The sequence below is a fragment of the Felis catus genome, chromosome C2 (assembly GCF_018350175.1).
Source record: "Felis catus isolate Fca126 chromosome C2, F.catus_Fca126_mat1.0, whole genome shotgun sequence".
Taxonomy (NCBI): Eukaryota; Metazoa; Chordata; class Mammalia; order Carnivora; family Felidae; genus Felis; species Felis catus.
Genome location: NC_058376.1, coordinates 108,597,693 through 108,619,981, shown reverse-complemented (window position 1 = coordinate 108,619,981; position 22,289 = coordinate 108,597,693). Strand labels below are relative to the sequence as shown.

The 22,289-nt window shown below is 38.8% G+C and overlaps 1 long non-coding RNA gene across 1 annotated transcript in view; it reads left to right on the top strand.

Annotated features, from left to right (window-relative positions):
* LOC101088512 overlaps positions 1 to 19,551 on the top strand; it is a 36,187-nt gene extending 16,636 nt beyond the window's left edge. The window contains exons 3-6 of the long non-coding RNA XR_006585371.1: positions 393 to 684; positions 3,735 to 4,627; positions 9,279 to 9,502; positions 19,423 to 19,551. This is a non-coding gene — a long non-coding RNA (uncharacterized LOC101088512). The remainder of the gene's footprint in view (positions 1 to 392; positions 685 to 3,734; positions 4,628 to 9,278; positions 9,503 to 19,422) is intronic.
* The last annotated feature ends 2,738 nt before the right edge of the window (positions 19,552 to 22,289 follow it).

Sequence of the window (22,289 nt, the reverse complement as noted above, 5' to 3'; positions counted from 1 at the left end):
TGGCATCAAGGACTTCCAATGAATGGCGAAAATGTATCGAGGGGTTATTTAGTGCCCTGTGTGGTGGAGAGAATTGAGAATATGAAGATATTTTTGTGAAAAGACATAATCAGCAGTTTGGGGAGATTATATCATAGGAAAGATATATAGAGCTAGAAAATGTCCCAAAAAGGTACTTCTCAGCCCAAACCAATCAACAGTGAATACAATTCATATGTGAACCCTTGAGCTTTGCTCTATTATTCATGCAATATTCATATGCTCACGCAAGTGAGGTGCCTGCTGATATTCTGGCAAAATGCTCTCGGCACCACCCTCAGTTAAAGGTTGCTCTCCCGGACCCTGAAGTTCCACCCACTGACTAAAGCCTTACAAAACTGTTTCTTTTTCAGGTTTAACTTTTGGGGATTCCGCTGGATGAAAACCATGATCCACACAATCAAGGAGATTAACAAGAGGAAAGATATTTTGCCCAACATCACTTTGGGTTATCAGATTTTTGACACCTGTTTCACCATCTCCAAATCTGTAGAAGAAGCGTTGGGATTCCTTACAGGGCGGGAAGAAAACAAGCCCAATTTTAGAAACAGTACCGGAGCATTTCTGGCAGGAATTGTTGGAGTATGCGGATCGTCCTTATCATCTGCTGTGTCAAGAATTCTAGGGTTGTATTACTTACCACAGGTAATACTCAGGTAGCTCAGAATACTGTGCTGGGTACTAATTTATAAGCAAACACAAGCTGTGTTTGTGGAAACTGCAGTAAATAGTAAGGTACTCAGATGAGGCCGAGGTAAATTGCGGAGACAAACAGGGATGATGGTGAAGTTACTGCCCCTAATTACTCTGTCCAGTCTAGCCTCAGCAGGTATGACTTGGTGACCATGTAGAGGTGATTTCAGACTCTTCTATACCCTTCAGGATACTACTTTAATTTTTGGCTTGAGGCTGTGAGTTATTGATTTCTAAGTTAACATCTCACCAGGCACAACACAGAGGCACAGAGTAGGTGATGGAGAAATATTAATTGGTTGGTTGTTTGCTAGATGGTATAAGGAATTCATTTTGTTTCTTGCCTATATTAAATATTCATGACTCTTTTTGTTCCATACACTAACATAGTGAAATAAGCCTGGGAATTTCATAAGATAGCTAGAGTTTTGGGATGCTAATTTTATGGATTATTTTATTTTTGACTTAAAAATTTTTTTTTACTTTAAGTTTTTATTTTAATTCCAGTTAGTTAATGTAATAGTGTTACCTTAGTTCCAGGTGTACAATAGAGTAATTTAACAGTTCCACGCATCACTCTGTCCTGATCACAGAGTGTGATCCTTAATCCCCATCACCTATTTTATACATCCCCCCCACCCACCTCCCCTCTGGTAACCATTAGATTATTTTAAATTCAGAGACAGATGATATGTTTCTACTTAAGAATAAGATGACATAAGGGGGGCGCCTGGGTGGCGCAGTCGGTTAAGCGTCCGACTTCAGCCAGGTCACGATCTCGCGGTCCGTGGGTTCGAGCCCCGCGTCGGGCTCTGGGCTGATGGCTCAGAGCCTGGAGCCTGTTTCCGATTCTGTGTCTCCCTCTCTCTCTGCCCCTCCCCCGTTCATGCTCTGTCTCTCTCTGTCCCAAAAATAAATAAAAAACGTTGAAAAAAAATTAAAAAAAAAAAAAAAGAATAAGATGACATAAGGGGCGCCTGGGTGGCTCAGTCGGTTAAGGACTTCGGCTCAGGTCACGATCTCTCGGTATGTGAGTTCGAGCCCTGCGTGGGGCTCTGTGCTGACTGCTCAGAGCCTGGAGCCTGTTTCAGATTCTGTGTCTCCCTCTCTCTCTGACCCTCCCCCGTTCATGCCCTCCCCCGTTCATGCTCTGTCTCTCTCTGTCTCAAAAATAAATAAACGTTAAAAAAAAACATTTAAAAAAAAAAAGAATAAGATGACATAAGGGAGAATGGATTATTAAGAAAATATAAATAAAACTCTATTTCTAAGGATGGGTGATTCAAGTATAGTCAGGATTTATTAATGTGACTGATGATTAAGCCTATTTGTGTTACTAAAGTAATGGGAAATTTGAAATAATCATAAAAAATAACATTTACATGGCATTTCTTATAAAGTTACAAATAAAAATGAAGGAGGAACAGAAAAATACCGAGAAACAGGCCAAGTGGGTGGGGGGTGGGTGGGTGACACAGCTAACGCCTTAGCCGTGGGCTTCATGTAGCTCAGTTGAACGGTTACTGTGAACTCTATTTTCTACCAAAACCCAGCTGCAGTCCAGGCACTGGCTAGAAACCTCTAGACTGATTTTCTTGTTTAAATCTTTGCAAAGAAGATTGTTTAAATCTTGTTTAAATATGCAAAGAAGGTAAAAGTAATCTTCTATATGACACTTTCACATTGGCTGTTTCATTTAATATACTGATCATATTAAAATTTTTATATTATATATTAACATGTATGATATGTATGTTATTCATTATATTATACTGAGTATATATTAGGTGTACTTAATGTACTTAAGATGTAGATACCATTACCCTGATTTTGTTCATGAGGAAACCGAGGTTCAGAGGGTTTAAGTAAATTGTCCACAGTCTTACACTAATTATGTAGCCAGAATTAAAAATCAGGTGTCTCTGCTTCTTAAATGAGATTCTTTCCTACATATGACTTCCATGATGCTGCTGCTAATGAGTTTCCAAAGAAGAATGTAAACTTTAGCTAAGAGTATAAGAATAGGACAAATGGTATAGAAAAGAGAAAATAGGAATATTTTGTCACTCACAAAGGCATTGACAGTCATGGAGCTATGGAATTATAATATAGGAGGTCCTACTGAAGGTGACATATTAATAACAAGAGATGGGTTGGGCAAGAATGTAGCGTATGTTCCTCATTGCAGAGTCAGTGAGGCTGGGGGTAAGGTACAGCAGAAATGCATGTAAGATTGTCAGGAATTCATGGTACTGATGGAAATATACACGAGGATCACTGACAAAATGAAAAAAAATACTGTTTAATTTATCTGGACAAGTACCTATAAAATGAGGCCTTCTAGAACTTTGTTGGAGAATGTAGCTAGACCTGCAGGTTCTGTGGAGCTTCCTACAACCTTCCTCCAGTAAGTCTCAGAACCTAAATGCTCACAAGTCCTGGCAGAGAAAAACAACATAAGAGAAGAGAAAGAGGGAAAGGAGTGGTGGTAGAAAGACACACACACACACACACACACACACACACACACACACGAGGGGCAGAGGGAAGGAGGGAGAACAAGAGAGAACTGAGCCTTCTGAATAGGCTGTGAGTCCACTTACTCCATCATCTGTGTGGATGAGAAAGCAGAGCTGAGGAAGGACCTTGACCCTCACACCCAGTGTCACGAGAATATAGATGAAATGTCAGGTGACCTGTTTTTCAGTGTTGTGACCCCAGCTCTGAAAAGTGGTGCATTGAATGTCATTATCTTGATAATTGGCTTTTTCTGACTCCCCTGGGGTGGAGTGAGGAAAGGGTGCACAGGGAGGCCAGTGTTCCCTTGCATGGTCCCCACCCATGAGATAGGGAGCGGAGTACAAGGTTTTATCATGGAAGGATGTGAGAATGAAGGGAGAACTGATCAGTCCCTTCTTTCTCCAATAAAAATATTCAGAGGTTGTGTAATTTGAAATTTTTCTATTGCTGTCTAATAACTGCAAGCACATTTTCACTTGTAGGTGAGTTATACCTCTACCTGCTTGATTCTTATGGCAAACACCAGTTTCCGTCTTACCTTCACACGGTAGGCAGTGATAAGATCCAGTCGGAAGCCATGGTATGACTTATCCACCACTTTGATTGGATCTGGATAGGCACAATAGCAACGGATGATGATTATGGAAAATATGGAGTGAAAATTTTAAGGAAAGAATGGAGAATGCCAACCTGTATTGCAACATTGAGTGCCAACAGTACAACCTGTATTGCATTCTCTGAAATTATTCCCAAAGCCTCTTCCAATGAGAAAATGCAGAACACTGTTGATGCGGTTGAGTTCCACTGCCAGAGTTGTGCTTTAAGCATCTGACACTGACCTCAGTCCTTTTGTGCTGGAAATGGTTCACCATAACATAACTGACAGAACATGGATAGCCAGTGAAGCCTGGCTTACCTCTGCCCTCATTGCAAAGCCTGAATATTTCCCATATTTTGGTGGAAGTATTGGATTTGCGATTCCAAGAGCTGATATACCATGACTCAAAGAATTTCTTTATGATGTACATCCTGGCAAGGATCCAAATGATGTCCTGATCGTTGAATTCTGATAAATGGCTTTTAACTGTACTTAGCTGGATAGCAGTGTTCCTTACAACATTGACCATAGAGTGAATTTGACTGGTAAGGAGGACAGATTACATGCCATGTCTGATGAATTCTGTATTGGAGAGGAGAAGTTGGAAGATCTTAAAAATACCTATCTGGATGTGTCTCAGCTAAGAATCACAATGTCAAACAAGCTGTATATTTTCTGACTTATGCCTTGGATGGTCTAAGTAGATGTGAAGAAGGACATGGGCCATATATGCCAGGAAACACCTGTGCATACATATCTGACTTTGAGCCTTGGCAGGTAAGTTATTGGGTTGTTTCTTTTACTTCATGACAGAGTTTGACATTAAAAGAATTAATACAAATAAAACCTTTGACTTGCTTTTATATTTAATAGATATAATTGTATCACATGTCTACCTAAGAGAAGAGCTTCTTGTGTGACCTAAATGAGCATTTTTAAGTTCCTATTTGGTGGGATTTTTGAAGCCTTTAAATTGTTTCTATTTTTTAATTAAAATTTTTTTTCCTTTCAAATTTTTATTTAAATTCTAGTTAGTTAACGTACAGTGCAATATTGGTTTCAGGAGTAGAATTCAGTGATTTATCACTTACATACAACACCTAGTTTATTAATAGAATTCTTATTAGGTTTGTTTTGAATGGTAGAAAATTCTCCCTAAACAGTACTTTATTTTTTAGGTATTTTTTAGGTATTTTAGGTATTTTTTAGGTATTTAGTATTTTTTAGGTTTTTTTTTTTTTTTCTTCATGTAAGTGAAGTTTAGAGATTAACATTCTGGGACTGAAAGACTGACTTAGGGATCCAGATTCCTTCTACCTTGTTTCACTGTTCTCACTATGTGGGTTCACTTCATAATCTCAAATGTCTACTTGGACTTCAACCATCATGTCCATACTGTAACCAGCAGGAAGGAGAAAGGGCAATGATGTGTACATCCCTCCATTTAAGGATATTTCCTGGAAATTACATACAATTCTCCTTACATGCTATTAGCCAGAATTTAGTTAACATGGTCATAGCTAGCTGGGACGGAAACTTTAGCCTTTATGCAGTGTGGGAGGGGCCATGCAAAGGCATGAACACTAGAAGAAGACTAATGGGGGTCATCTTGAGGATATGATTCTCCTCTTTCCTGTCTCAACTCTGATGTCCAAGAAATTCGTGTTGGGACACAGTAGCCCGAATGATCTCACCAGGATGCACGCCTAATCAGAGTGCTCCTTTGCTTACAACCTTCAGTCCCTCCCCTCTTACCTGTAAAGGATAAAGCATGACATCTGTGGTCTGGCACTATCAGTATCTTTGATTTTATCGTTCTTTCCATGACTCTCAGCACTTTATTCTCTAGCAACACCAAATTGCCTGTCACTCCCGACAGAGTCCACAGTAGTCTGAACCACCACATCTTTATTTTTATTTTCAAATTGATCCCACAATGCATTTTGATTTGTGTCTACTTAGTCTCCTCCAGTATGTGGTAGTTCTCCATTCCTCCTTGTTTTTCATGACTTTGATATTTTTTATAAGTACTAGTCAGTTATTTTTAAAATGTCCTTGTCAGGCTCTGGGCTGATGGCTCAGAGCCTGGAGCCTGTTTCCGATTCTGTGTCTCCCTCTCTCTCTGCCCCTCCCCCGTTCATGCTCTGTCTCTCTCTGTCCCAAAAATAAAATAAACGTTGAAAAAAAAAATTAAAATGTCTTAAATTTAGGGGCACCTGGGTGGCTCAGTCGGTTAAGCTTCCCACTCTTGGTTTGGCTCAGGTCATGAATCTTATGGTTTGTAGGATCGAGCCCCACGTGAGGCTCTGCACTGACAGTGCCTGCTAGGGATTCTCTCTCTCCCTCTCTGTCTGCCCCTCCCCTGCTCATACTCTCTTCCCTCTCAAAATAAATAAATAAACTAAAAAAAAAGAATGTTTTTCAATTTTGGTTTTTCTATTTTTTTTCTCATGGATACATTGAGGGTATGCATTTTGGCAAAAATATCATATGTTTTTTGATATGATTTATCCTTTTAAAAATTTCTTTTTTAAAGTTTATTTTGAGAGAGAGAGGGAGGGAGGGAGTGTGAGTAGGGAGGGGTGGAGAGAGGGAGAGAGAATCCTAAGCAGGCTCCATGCTGTCAGTGCAGAACTGGATGCAGGGCTCAATCTCTCCAACCATGAGATCTTGACCAGACCAGAAACCAGGAGTCAGACGTTTGACAGACTGAACCACCCAGGCACCTTGATGTATCCTTTTTATGTCTCATATCAGGAGGTACATGATGTCATTATGTCTTATTATTATTGTTGACATTAATTTTCATCACTAAGTAATAGTGATGTCACCTTTTCTACTGTAAAGTGTGTTTCCCTTTGTAATTATCTTGTGGGGACAGTATTCTGAGGATCTGAAAATAATGTTTCTCATCATGCCTTTGCCCACAAATTTTAACATCCATTGACGATGGGTTTTGCTTGAAACAACCATTACTGTCTTGTTTAAAAAATGGTCATTTTCTGTTTCCTTCATTTCTTCTACATTTATTAACCAGAATTCTACTCTTCCCCCTCTGATTTAATTATATCAATATGGATGCAAGAATACTTATTTCCATCCTATGAGAATAGTCCACAACTATCATTATTTATTCTGCTGCTCAAAATTTCCCAGATTTGGCTGTTGGGAGCCACTTTGAGCTAGCTCTTTTTTCTTTGACACATCTTTATCATCTCTAAGTACTTCCTTGTTTTCTGGAACCCCAAGATGTTCTGGGCTCATCTTGTACTTTCTCTGCGTCAGGTCAGTAGTCAAGTCAGCCATTTCTGTAAAGACTCCTACTTCCATTTATTGGAGAATGGAATTTGTAAAGCAAGATCTGAGTGCAAGGTGTATTCCTTGGTACTGGGGAAATTGTGGTAAATTCAGAATAAGAAATTAAGTTATATTTTAAAGTCTTAGGGCAGTTCCTTTATTTTAAAAGAAATCCTTTGGGTACTTGTTTTGTAATAGAAAGGATACTATATGGTAAATAACAACCCTCTAATTCATTATTTGAATATTTCAATATTACAATTTAAGTTTGCTCAAAGAACAACAAACATGTATTAGAATTGCAGAGAAGAGACTTTAGTGAAGATCAAAGGTCCACATAGTGTCAGGGTGAATGTTGGTGGGATAGTCCATGACGGGATTCATGTTCCTTGACACATACCCCATATGATGTCAGTAAGTTAAACCTGAAAAGCAGGACCTTACCCTAGAGATGGTTAAGAGGCTTATTGAGAATGCTTCATAAATGTATTGAAGTAAAAATTTTAAATTTATTTAAAACTAAAATGACAATGTACTCCATACTCATTCTTCTCAGCTTATCCCGTTAGCAGACTTGATCAGAATATGTATATTTGGTAAGACCCTTTTACTCTTGTGGTTTATTTGGACATATCTCTAAATTCTTTTGTATAGCTGGGTGATAGGGAACTGTATCCTACCATCCAATGGTGGCAAACAGATGGAATTATGGCAACATTGTTCTAGAGAATGGTCAGGGACTGGTATTCTTTGAACATTTCCTTTCTTGACTCTTCTGAACATTGGAAAGGGGAAAAAAATGCCTCTTCCCAATGGACTTGCCAGTGAAAGTCACCATGTTGTGAACTCTGATGTAGATTTTATGTTGTTTGAGAACAGCATGTGGTAAAAGGAAGGAGAGATAAAAGGGCAGGGGACCTGGAGTGGCCCTACTCCAGAGTGGATGGTGATTATTATAATACTTAACTTGGTATATTGACTTACTAAAGGCTGAAAGTTATATTAATTTCTATGACAGAGATAGGGTGGGAATAATTTCCTTCTTTTAACAGACCAGGAAGCTAGTGCTTACAAGATATATGACTTGCCCAAGGTCATGACATTTGAAAGAACCAAAATATGATGTCAGCTCATCAGACATCATAATTCAGGCTGTTTCCACCAAGTTGTTTGGCCTCTCTGGTTTGTGGAGGGAAATTTGTCCACATGTTATTCTCTTGGCTTAGAATCTCCTTGTCACCAATGTTTGTCAGGTGAATTCTTACTAATTTTTTAAAACCCAGCTCAGATAGCCACTTCCTGGGGAAACCTCCTAAATTTTCCTAAGACAATTAGTTAGCCACCCCCTCTCCCATGCCTTTTCAACACTTTCCACAACAGCAACATAGAGGCACATTGAATGTTACTATTTGTACCTGTTTATTTGTTTAACCTCTCTCCTGGATTGTGAGGTTTTCAAGGTAGGGAGTGGATCTGGTTGATCTTCATGTCTCTACCACCCGACATGTAGCAAAGGGAATGGTTGGGGAGGTAGACTGGTATCCATAAGTGGAAGAAATCTGGGAGGGAAGGAAGATTCCCTAGATATGGAGATATTATTAGGCACCCCTATGCCTAATCTGTATGAGTCTGTATGAGCCACACAGGTAATTTAAAATTTTCTAGTAACTAAATTAAAAAATAAAAAGAAACAGATAGAATTAAATTTAGTAAGTTTTATTTGATCTGGAATAGTATTTTAACATGAAGTCATAATCATGATAATATAATAGTAATATTATAAATATAAAGTAATAAATAATATTTATTATTATAAATATTATACATATAAAGTAATAAATAAAAGTAATATAAAATTATTAATGATGGTTTACATATTTTTAAACTAAGTCTTTGCAAACCAGTGTGTAGTTTATACTTAAAGCTCATCTCAATTTGGCCAGCCACTTTCAACTTTTCAATTGTCTCATGTGGCCAGAAGTTGTTGTATTGGATAGCAGAGGTATCAGGGAAAAGGAAAAAGTCCAATCACATGAATTAGATATGAGTTCTGAGATTCTTTTCTTTATAAACCCTGTTTTCTAGGCAACCAAATATTTACAAATTGCTTTTTTTCCTCCTCTTTTTCTAGTTAATGTACTATTTGAAGGGACTTAAGTTTACCACCCATAACGGAGAGAGAATAGAAATTGATGAAAATGGAGATGTGACTATGACATTCTAAACTGGCGATTAGGTGATAATGGAGAGGTTGCTTTTGTGAAGGTTGGAGAATATATATTCACAAACTCTAAGTTTGAGCTCGTGATGAAAAAGAACAATGCAACCATATTTTGGAGCAATGGATCATCAAAGGTTAGTTACTCTGACATCTTATTTTGTTTATATACACAGAGAATTATATGCCTATATTGTTTCAGGCACTGTGGAATATCAGACATCTAGAGTTGGCTATTCCAAGTCAATTTTTTCAAATATAGTATATATCTTTTCTATGTACAGATTCCAGTCTTTTGTTTTTGGAACATTCTCTTGGACTGTAGTTTTAAATATTAGTTCTATCATTTGGTTTTTATTCTTCAAGCACTCCAGTCAAAGAGTTTGACTTCCTTGGTCTGTCTTCTGTTTTATCTATTTTCTCTCATTTTTGCTTTTTTTCTTTATTTCCTCCTTATTCTTTTGGTTATTTTCCTGCCTTTTCGATGTCCCTTATTAAATTTACATTCAGGTATATTTGTTTTTGAGTACCTTGTAACTTTTATCTTAATTTCTGAACTGATGTTGTTTTGTCTTTAGTTTCTTTCCTGAACTAAGAAATGAAATTGTTTTCATTCTTTCCAGTTTTATATTTATTTAGGTTTTTAATTTTTAAATATCTGAATCAACACATTTTTGCACATCTCCAAGTGCTTTTTTGAGAGTATTTAATTGTAGTGCTAGAATATTTATTTAAAATACTGTGTTACACGGGACACCTGGATGGCTCAGTTGGTTAAGCATCTGACTCTTGATCTCGGCTCGACTCAAGTCTTGATCTCAGGGTCATGAGTTCAAGCCCCATGTTGGGCTCCACACTGGGCATGAAGACTTCTTTAAAAAATTAAGAAATGAAATAAAATGCTGTTACATTATTTTTCTGGTTAATGGTTATGTGTTTATATGTGTTGATGGGGATTTTAATCTGCTGGAACATTTTTTTTTCTATTGGAATGTTTTGATTTTCATTGCCTGTTTTCTTCTTATAGTAAACTTACATCAAGGCACTCTTCCATTTTTGTTCATAGACAAGGATAAGGGTTTTTGGTGTTTTATAAATTTCTATTTCAAGACTGCCTTCTTCTGTTAGTAAAGAATAGTACATTTGAGATAATGACTTTTTGTGATAAGAGAAAGCTTGATGCGTCTCTTGGTTTTATGATTCACTCTTGTTTCTGTAGGACTCTTAATTTTCCCTTCTTCTTTCCTTTTCTATCATATCTCAAAAAGGCACTCCTCCGTCTTCATACACCTTCTAGTCCCATACAAGTGGTGCCGTCCTGAGACTGGCACCTCAAGTCCCACTTTCAAGACCTTTTTCTAGCCGGTGCTGTCTCTACATGGTTTTGGACCTGTTTCAATGCAGACTGGGACATTTTCTTTCTAGGAGTGTCTCGTCTGCTCTCCATCAACCTTAGATTCTCTGTTCCCCCTTACTCTTTCCTGCATAGTTTATTTTTTTTATTTTATTAAAAAAAATTTTTTTTTCAACGTTTTTTTATTTATTTTTGGGACAGAGAGAGACAGAGCATGAACGGGGGAGGGGCAGAGAGAGAGGGAGACACAGAATCGGAAACAGGCTCCAGGCTCCGAGCCATCAGCCCAGAGCCCGACGCGGGCTCGAACTCACGGACCGCGAGATCGTGACCTGGCTGAAGTCGGATGCTTAACCAACTGCGCCACCCAGGCGCCCCTTTCCTGCACAGTTTCTTAAGTGTCATTTTCCACATACCCAGAGATGAGGGAGGAACTCTAGAGATGGCATTGCTGGAATTACTGACATTTCTCTACACACAAGTACTTTGAAGTTCATAGTATTCTCAGGTCCTTTATGATGCTACGGTAGCTGTCATGTATGGTTTTATTTTGTTTTGTTTTGTTTTTAAAGTTCATGTGGTGTTTTTGATAGGATGTGTGCAAAGTCACAGTTTAGCAGCTACCATTATCCTCAGGCCACCCAGAAGTCCTTCTTTCTCTTTCTGGTGGTAGTTCTAGAGGGACTTAATTTCTTCCTCCTTTTTTTCTCATTTATCCTCAGGGCCCAAGTGTGGGAGGGAGGATTTACAAATTCATAATATGATTTGGGGTAGGGAACGCTAGCTACCCGTATAGTATGCATATGTGTGCACCTGTGTGTCAACAAGCTTTGACGTATCATTCAATAAACCTTTTACTGAGAAGATTATAGGAGAGAAAGAGGAGTTTCCAAAATACTGCCTTCAAAATTGTTTTGAGAGGTAATAGAAATAAGGTTTGAGGATTCAATGCGTTATGTTTGGAAGTATTGTTTACTACACAATAAAATCTGTTATTTTCCTTTTATTTCCTATTGTTATTATTTATTGATTGTGAATTATTGTTATTTGTCTCATTATTTTATTTATTATTATAATTTTTATTTCTCTTCCTCCTATAGCAACAGGAGGGCTTTGATATGCAGGACTGAGGAGTGGTTGGTGAGCTAGAGACTGGGCCCCCCTGGGTACATGAGATAGAGACAGTACCTGGAGAAGTAACAGAGAAAGTTAGGGGAAACCTCATCACTTACCAGAAGTTATGAAGAAACCCCATTACTTACCAGATAGCTGAACTTTTTATCCTTCATGAAATATTAGTTCTAGGAGAGTAGGACTCTATGGCCTTCGATATTCTAGTTCAGTGTTTACTACATGGTGACCTGCTGTGTCACAGTAAAATGGTCAGGTGGAGGAAAAGTACTGGCAGTTTAATCTTCCAAGGGGATCTCAGGATGAAGGACCTAGCAGGAGTGAGAGAGTGGAATGTGGGAGTCCATGCAGCCAGCGGTTTTTCTTTAATGGTGCAGACTTATTTCAGGGGTGTGGGGTCTGTTTTCATCTTGTTTCTTGTTCATGTATCTTCCCTCTTCTTGTGTGGCCCTTTAGACCTGAGATCTGAGATACCCAAACGGTCTTCCAAATCCTGCTGGGGAAAGATCTAAGAATAAAGTGACAAGGAAATTAAGATTTTTGAGATCCTGTCCTATGCCAGACACCTAGAAGATCTTGTGTTTTTTTTTTAAATCTCTTTTCATCTCTTTTGTTTTCTTTTTTTGCTCTCTGCTTTTCATGGATGGCAGTAAACATTTACAAACTCATACAGACTCACAAAAGCACACACACTTACACACAAGTTCCTCCCTTTCTTGGCCCATCCTTAGGCAGCACTCAAACATTATGACAGGATATAAAAATAAAACCTTATCAGTATGTACCACTGGAGGAGCCACAGCTCTCTTCTGCATTTTATTTCTTTGACCTAGAGCTGTTCTGTCCAAATCAGTAGCCCCTATTCACATGTAGCTTATAAAATGTAAATTAATTAAAACTAAATAAAGTTAAAAATTCAGTTCCTTAGTCACATTGGCCACATTTCAAGTGTTCAACAGCCACCTGTGACTAGGAGTACCGTACTAGACGTATAACACTTCTACGTCCCTAGGCCTAGAGTATAAACTATCTCCTGTAGTCTAGAGGTCTCTCCCTCAATGAGGCCTGAGACTTTTCACTTTGTAGTCCTACTGCTAGGCATATAGCAGGTACTTAATATAATTATTGTGCATGAAAAAAGAGATGTTACTGCTTGTATAGGTTCATAGAACACTCATTCTACTAAAATTTGATGGAAGAACAGTAAAATGTAGTAGTTGGTTTTTATTTTAATGTTTCATTAGAACATAATAATTTTATTTTTCTTCTTTATTAAAATTGGGGTTATATTTGAATAATGAAATCGGTACAAATGAATTCGATACACATTTACTTAACATCTACTATGAGTTCACCTCTTGTTAAGCACTGCAAAAAACCACTGCCCTGAATTCCAGTCCAAGATGGCATCATAGGAGGACCCTGAACTCACCTCCTCCACGGACACACCAAATGTACACCTGTTTATAGAGCAGTTCCTCCTGAAGAAGAACTGAGGGCTGGTTGAACAGCTTCTACACAACAAAAGATAGCAACCACACTGAGAATGACAGGGGAAATGGAGACTTGGTAACAAAAGGAACCCCCACCCCCAATACTGGGAACTGCAGTGAGGAGGGATAGTACCCTGAGATGACCTTGAGCAGGTTTGTCTGCTCAAGGGCACAGGAAAAAAAAACTGAGATTTGAAAGAGCAACTAGAATATGAAGGGACTGGCCCTAGAACTTCGCCTAAAGGTGGGGAAATGCTGGAACTCTTTCTGGGTCAGAGGGGTAGGGAGTGCCGGGGTTTATGTTCCCCCTCCACCTTGACAGTGTGAACAGGAACAGGATCTGTGTACCCTACTGGCCTGCTGCTCCAGTGTTTCCTGGGTTCCTAGCTCACACCAGCTCCACCCATCCCACCAAGGAGGTCACAGGGCAGTGCACACCAGGACATCCCTAGTCGGTGCTCACTATGGCTCCAGCTATCAGACCAAGATGACACAGGAACACAGCACCCTGGAACACTCCAGGCCCAAGTCACTTCAGCTCCAGATGGCTTGCTAGGGCACCCCTGATACAGAGCTGTTTGAGACCTCCTGGCTATGCCTGCTGTAGCTCCAGCTATCCTGCCAAAGTGCCCCTTGTGCAGAGTGGCTTGGGAATGCCTGGCCCGTGCCTCAATTGTAGCCACCCAACCAGGTGGCTCCTCCAGCTGCCCCACCAGGGCAACCCCTGTGCTCAGCACCCTGGGACACCCTGGATTATACTCACTTCAGCTTCAGCTGTCCTGCCAAGGCACCCTCTCTGTGGAGAGTCCTGGGACCACCCCAGCCCCAGAACCCACTTCAGCCCTGGCCATGTTACCAGGGTAGCTCCATTGCAGAATACTCTGGCCACACCAGACACAGCTCTAGCCAGCCCGCCAAAGTCGCAAGGCACAGTCCACACAGGGGCCAACCATGCATAAGACTATTCCTTCAAGTGTAAGAGAAGTAGCTGTTTTGCCTAATTTATAGAAACAAACACAGAAAGTCAAGCAAAATGGGGAGACAAGAATATGCCCCAAATGAAAGATCAAGAGAAAACCTCAGAAGAAGAACTAAATGAAATTAAGCAATATGCCTGATGAAGAGTTTAAAGTAATGGCCATAAAGGTGTTCATGGGACTGAGAGAAAAGTAGGAGAACTCAGTGAGAGCTTCAACAAAGAGATAGAAAATGTAAAAAACAGAACCAGAGTTGAAGGATATAATAACTGAAATGAAAAATACACTAAAGGGAATCAAGAGTGGATTAGAAGATGCCGAAGAATGGATCAGACATCTAGAAAATAAGGTAAAGGAAAACACCCCAGCAAAATAGCGAAAAGAAAAAAAGTATTAAAATTAAAAAAAAAATGTTTATGTATTTTAGACAGACAGAGATAGAGTGTGAGTGGGGGGGGGGGCGGAGAGAGAGAGAGAGAGAGAGAGAGAGAGACCCAGAATCAGAATCTGAAGCACACTCCAGGCTCCACGCTGTCAGCACAGAGTCTGATGCTGGGCTTGAACCCATGAACCGTGAGATCATGACCTGAGCTGAAGTTGGACGCTTAACCAACTGAGCAACCCTGTCACCCCAGAAAAAAAGTATTTAAAAAAAGGAAGATAGGTGAGGAGAACTCTTGTAAAAATCTTCAACAAAATATTAGCAAACCATAGTCAACAATGCATTAAAAGGATCATTCACCACAATCAAGTGGGATTTATTCTGGGGATGCAAGGATAGTCAATATTCACAAATCAGTCAACATGAAACACCATATAAACAAAATGAAGGATAAAAATCATGATCATCTCAATAGATGCAGAAACAGCATTTGTCAAAGTACAACATTCATCATGATAAAAACTCTCAACAAAGTTGGTTTAGAGGGAGCATACCTTAATATAATAAAGACCATATATGAAAAAACCTCAGCTAATATACTCAATGGTGAAAAACTGACAGCTTTTCCTCTAAGATCAGGAGCAAGACAAGGACATCCATGCTTACTACTTTTATTCAACATAGTGAAAATTCTAGACACAACAGTCAGAAAAGAAAAAGAAATAAAAGCATCCAAATTGGTAAGAAAGAAGTGCAACTGTCATGATTTGCAGATTATATGATACTAATCACAGAAAACTCTGAAGACTCCACCAAAAAAACTATTAGAAGTAATCAATGAATTTGCTGAAATTACAGGATACAGAATTAATACACAGAAATTGGTTGTGTTTCTATACACTAGTAACAAAGTAGCAGAAAGAGGAATGTAGAAAATAGTCCCATTTATAATTGAACCAAAAAGAATTAAATACCCAGGAATAAACTTGATCAAGGACATGAAAGACCTATACTCTGAAAACTATAAAATGCTCATAAAAAAATTGAAGACAGCTTAACAAATGGAAAGATATTCCATGTTCATGGATTGGGAAGAATTAATATTATTAAAATGTCCATAATAGCCAAAGCAATCTACAGATACAATGCAATCCGTATTAAATACCAGCCGCGTTTTTCTTAGAACTAAAACAAATAATACTAAAATTTGTATGGAACCACAAAATATCCTGAATAGTCAAAGCAATTGTGAGAAAGAAGAACAAAGTTGGAGGTATCACAATTCCAGATTTCAAGATATACTACAAAGCTGTAGGAATCAAAAGAATGTGGTATTAGCACAAAAATAGACACACAGAATCAATAGAACAGAATAGAAAGCCCAGAAATAAATCCATGATTATATGGTCAATCTACGACAAAGGAGGCAAGAATATACAATGGAGAAAATATAGTCTCTTCAATAAATGGTACTATGAAAACTGGACATGCAAAAGAATGAAACTGGACCACTTTCTTACACTATCTACAAAAATAAACTCAAAATGGATTAAAGACCTAAATGTGAGGCCTGAAACCATAAAACTCCTAGAAGAAAACTTTGGCAGTAATTTCTTTGACATCAGCCTTAGCAACACTTTACTGGATATGTCTCCTCAGACAAGGGAAACAAGCAAAAAAAAAAAAAAAAAAAAAAGCTTTTGCACAACAAAGGAACCCATCAACAAAATGAAAAGGCAACATACTGAATGGGAGAAGATACTGCAAATGACATATCTGATAAGCGGCTAGGATCCCAAATATATAAATAATTTATACAACTTTAGCACCAAAAAACAAGTAATCCAACTGAAAAAATGGGCAAAGGACTTAAATAGACATTTTTCAAAAGAAAAAGACATACAGGTGGCAAACAGACACATGAAAAGACTCTCAAAATTACTAATCATCAGGGAAATGCAAATGAAAACTGTAGTGAGATATTGCCTCATATCTGTCAGAATGGTTAGAATCAAAAAGATAAAAAATAATAAGTGTTAGCAAGTATGTGGAGAAAAGGGAACACTTGGGTACTGTGGTGTACTCTTGGTGGGAATGTAAATTGGTGCAGCCACTGTGGAGAATGGTACTGATTTTCCTGAAAAAATTAAATAGAAATAGCAAATGACTCAATAATTCTGCTATTGGGTATTTATCCAAAGAAAATAAAAAAAACCCACTAATTCAAAAAGTTGTATGCTCTTCTGTTTATTGCAGAATTATTTACAATAGCGAAGATATGGAAGCAACACAAGTGTCCATCCATAGATGAAGAAGTGGTGTATATATGTATATAATGGGATATTACTCAGACATAAACGAGATCTTGCCATTTGTGATAACATAGATGGAACTAGAAAGTGTTAAGCTAGGTGAAATAAGAGAGAGAGGCAAACAAATTGATGATTGCCAGAGAGAAAGGGGGTGAGGGGGATGGACAAAATGAGTGAAGGGGAGTGGGAGGTACAGGTTTCCAGTTATGGAATAAATAAGTCGTGGGGAATGAAAGGTAGAGCATAGGGAATATAGTCAATGGTACTGTAATAATGTATGGTGACAGATGGTAGCTATACTTGTGGTGAGCACAGGGTAACGTATAGACTTACGGAATCACTATGTTGTACATGTGAAACTAACATAACATTGTCAACTATACTTTAAAAAAGAAAAAAAGAATGCGGGAGCAAAGCAGGAGTTCTCCCTGGTCAAAAATTGGACAACTTGAGCATCAAGAAGGAAAACAAATACAGTAAAATAAAACACATTTTAAAATCCATAAGTTCATAATAATAGTCTCTCTCCTCCTTCCAAAATTGATCAGCTTTGGAAGATTCTTTGGAGCCAACTGTTATTTCACAGACTACTAAATAAAGGAAAAGAAGTAAAAAAACAAAAGCAAACACACACACACACACACACACACACACACACACACACACCCCAAAATACTGCCTTCACAGCACTTACAGTGAAATCAATTAATTAATTGAGCCAATATTTGTTGAGCACAATATTATAGGTGCTAGACACTATCTTACGAACCGGGAATACATCAGTGTACAAAACAGAACAAATCTCTGACTAATGGAACATTTTGGTGGGAGGAAATAGGCAATTATGTAAATTAGGTAAATTATGTTATCTTAAAGGGTGATAGTGCTGTAGAGAAAAAGTTAAAGGATTAAGATAGGGAATGATGGAGTCGGGGGTTTAATTTTACATAATATAGTCAGGGAAGGCCTCACTGGGGTGACATTTGAACAAAACTTAAAGGGAAGTGAATCCATGCATTATCTAGGGGAGGAGTATTTTAGACAGAGGGAATGGCAACTTCTAAGCTCTGAGGCAGGGGTGTGGCTGGCATTTTGGAGAAACAGCAAAGAGGTCAGTGTGGCTACAAGGAGAGAGGGAGAAGGAGAGTAGTGGGAGAGGAGGAAAGAGAGGCGAGAGAGTAGATCACATAGGACCTTATTGGGTATTTCAGGACTTTGACTTTAACACTGAGTGAAAAGGGGAGTCTCAGAAGAGTCTTGAGAGAGGAGAGTAATGGTCTGACTTAGGGTTTAAAGGATCATCTGTCTGCCATGTTGCAAATAGCCCTAAGGAGTGGGCTGGGGTGGGGAACAAGAGTAGAAAAAGGTAAACCAATTAGAAGACCAATAAAATAATGCAAAATAATGCGGGTGCTTGAACTAAGATAGATGTGATGGAAGTGACACATAATAGTCACATTCTGGATGTCTTACAGTTAGAAGCCCCTGGACTTGCAAGTGTTCTGCCCCAAATAATTAGTGGACAGTACCAGGTATGATTTAACTCATGATGGCAAGCTGAATCTGGAGGTTGGGGAGCAGACGAGCCTGAGTGAAGGAGAGGGTGTATATATGCATGCAAGTAATGCAAGATAAAGATATGGATGAGAATGGTGGTGTTGGTGACAGAAATGGGGAATTTGGGAGGAGGAATAGGCTTAATGGGAATAGTTTTGACATGTTGACTTGGAGGTGATGGTAGAAACTAAAAGTAGGGACACGTTGGAAGTTTAGGATATGGAATTAGAGGTCAGGTGGGATAGGTTGGCAGAGATCAAGATTTGGGAGTCCTTATATAGAGCTGCTGGTTGAAAAAAAAGAGTGAATGAGCTGCTTTATGTGAAGAGATTAAAGCAGAGGATTAAGGAGCAAACCTAAGAAAATGCCCACAGTGATGAGGAAGGTGGAGGAGGTAGAGCTGACAAAGTAAATAAAAGGCCCAATGGAAGCCAAGGGCGCCTGAATCTCAAGGAAGGATTGATCAAGAGTGCCAAATATTGAAGAAAAACACCAGAGAATTTAGCTAGAGGAAAAGCTAGCAGACACGGCAAGAAACATTTTAGTGAGATGAGTGGGTTAGAAGCTAGGTTACAGGGGTTAAGACAGAAAGGGATACTTAGAAATGGAGAAAAAGGCATCAGTTCATTGTTCATGATGATTTTATTTTATTTTTTTAATGTTTTTATTTATTTTTGAGAGAGAGACAGAGTGTGAGCGGGGGAGTGTCATCCATGCCTAGCTATCTTGGGTTTCCTGAGATATCACAACCCCCCTAGAAATCCAGATGTAAACTCTTTCTGTCCTCCCCTGGTGCCCCAGTGGAGACAAAAGGCTTTGTTACATGCATTGATTGTATTTGTCTTTGCTAGCTTTTCCATTTGGTGTGTACTGATCTATGTCGTCCTGGGACCCGGAAGGGGATTCATCAGGGGGAACCAATATGCTGTTTTGACCTCATCGCATGTGCTGATGGACACGTGTCATGGGAACCAGGTAGAGATGATCATATTTTTCACTGATACTGAAATGCAATCAGAGTAAGCATGCTTTGGTAAACAGGGCTTTAGGAGTGATCTTTATAAATAGGTGTAAACAACTTATAACAAAAATCATTACAATCCTTCAAACTGTTGGATATTCTGTGTAGTTTGAAAAAAACCCATAATATTGGGTTTCAGTTCTAAAGCTGCTACAGTTGGGAATTTAAGAGAAGAAAAATTTTAAAAATGAAATGTGAAATGTGAATAAATGGAATCATAAAAAGTACTTAAAATTATTTCAATTTATAAAACACATTAAACATCAGTTATGTAAGAAGTAGTGAATAATTGGAAAAACGGGTGAATTACAGTTCTGTATTCTACGGAATTATCTCTAGTTTGGAACTGTAAGATATAGAATTCCATCCCTAAAGACAGTGGACTTAAGGCCATAATTGCTCAAGGTTTGTAGGATGAATTTTACAGATGAATTCTTTACTGCTCCATGAATTCTTCTCTACAACCTGATGAATTTCTGCTCTTCATGACCAGGAATTTACCTGGGTTTGGTGTGCGTAGCCTTATGAAGCATGGTGGAGCAGGTATACTTTTATCTCTGCTTATCTCTATCTTTAAAGATAACTCAAAAGCTGTACTTGTCCTTTGCCCAAAGGCCCGCCATAACAATTTATTTCAAGAAGAATTTTAAAAAATGTAAAAGTTCCCCAAATAGAAAATAAGCACAATGTAACCTGAACAACTCCCTGAGCCCACGTGACTCATTCTCTGAAGAGTTTTATCGAGAGAAGTCCAATCCAACAGTGAGAAGTGGTTAAAAGGGATTTCCAATCATCACCTGTACATTTCAAAGAACACTAAAGTGATCCATTTGATAATTTACCATAAATTCATCTCAAATACCTTTTTCCTATGTTGTAACACACTCCCATGTAGCTTTGTCAACACTGTTGTTTTTGTTTCCCTTGTTTTTAAAAAAACTTCTTTTAATGCTTATTTACGTGTGTGTGTGTGTGTGTGTGTGTGTGTGTGTGTGTGTGTGAAAGAGAAAGAGAGGGTGGGGGAGGGAGAGGGGCAGAGAGAGAGGGAGACACAGAATCTGAAGCAGGCTCCAGGCTCTGAGCTGTCAGCACAGAGCCCAACATGGGACTCAAACCCACAAACCATGGGATCATGACCTGAGTCAAAGTCAGAAGCTTAGCCAACTGAGACACCCAGGGACCCTTGTTTCACTTCTTATTCTCAGTCCTTCTCTGCCTGTTCTCTGGAATCTGCATCTGGAGGGTGGGGAGGAGAAAGCTGAAGGAGCAAAGACAAGATTCCCCTCAGTAGGTGGCAGTAATGTTGAATGGAAGACTGAAAACACTTGTATTTTAATCAAATTTCTCACAATAATTCTCTTGATTGTTTCACCTGAGTAGCTTTAATTTTCCCATCCCTGGCAAACCATCTGTGGGTTGTTCTTAGGTTTATGAGGATACACACCTCTCTTCTCAACGGGATAATGGGAAGAGAAGGAAAGAGGCATCTTACTGGAAAAGGCCCATATAGGAAAGGCTGAAACCAAGAAGGCAGTCCAAATTTCCACAACTAAAAATAATTCTCAATTTGTAATATTGGTTGCAGACTCTAAGACCATTGTATTTCTGCTTTTTTTCTTCTTTCTTACTTTCTTTTTTTTTTTTTTTTTTTTTTTTTTTAGATTTTGTGTATTCTGTATAAAGGGATTCCAGTGAGTCCTGCCTGGGTCTTTGGCTGCTCCGAGCTATTCATAGCTAAAGGGGACAATTAATTTTCTTGCAGTTAATCCTCTGTTTGTTCATTAGGTCAAAGGGAGTGTGAACAATGTGGTGAAGACTATTGGTCAAATGCACAAAACAGTGAGTGCATACTGAGAGAGGTGGAATTCCTTGCTTACAATGAGGCCCTGGGATTCCTGCTTGTCATTCTCTCCATCTTTGGGGTGCTTGTGGTCCTGGCAGCCACAATTGTGTATGTGATATGCAGGCATACTCCACTTGTGAATGCCAATGACAGGGATCTGGGCTTTCTTATTCAGGTTTCTCTTGTCATCATACGGCTGTCTTCCAGGCTTTTCATTGGCAAGCCATACAACTGGTCCTGTATGACCCGCCATGTCACTTTGGCAGTGGGTTTTTCTCTTTGCCTGTCTTGCATTCTTGGAAAGACTATTTCACTGTGTTTAGCCTACAGAAATTTCTAAATCCAGAGCCCGACTCTTATCCATCCACTCCCTTTATCGAAAAATCATTGTGCTAATCTCTGTTCTAGTTGAGATTGGCACATGCACAACCTACTTAGAAATGGAGCCTCCAAGAGTGTGCAAGAACATGGAATCTCGAAACATAAAGATCATTTTGGAATGTGTTGAAGGTTCTATAGAATTTTTATGCTCTATGTTTGGGATTGATGTCTATCTGGCCTTGCTATGTTTTCTTACAACCTTGGTTGCTTTCCAGTTGCCAGATAATTACTATGAAGGAAAATGCATCACCTTTGTGATGCTGGTCTTTTTCATCTTCTGGATCTTTTTTGTCCCTGCTTACTTGAGCACCAAAGGCAAGTTCAGAGTAGCTGTGGAAATGTTTGCAATCTTGGCATCCAGCTATGGTTTGTTGGGTTGTATATTTGCTCCCGAGTGTTTCATTATTCTGCTGACGCCAGTGAGGAATACTGATGAAATTGTTGGTGGAAGAGTTCCCACTATAAATAAAAGC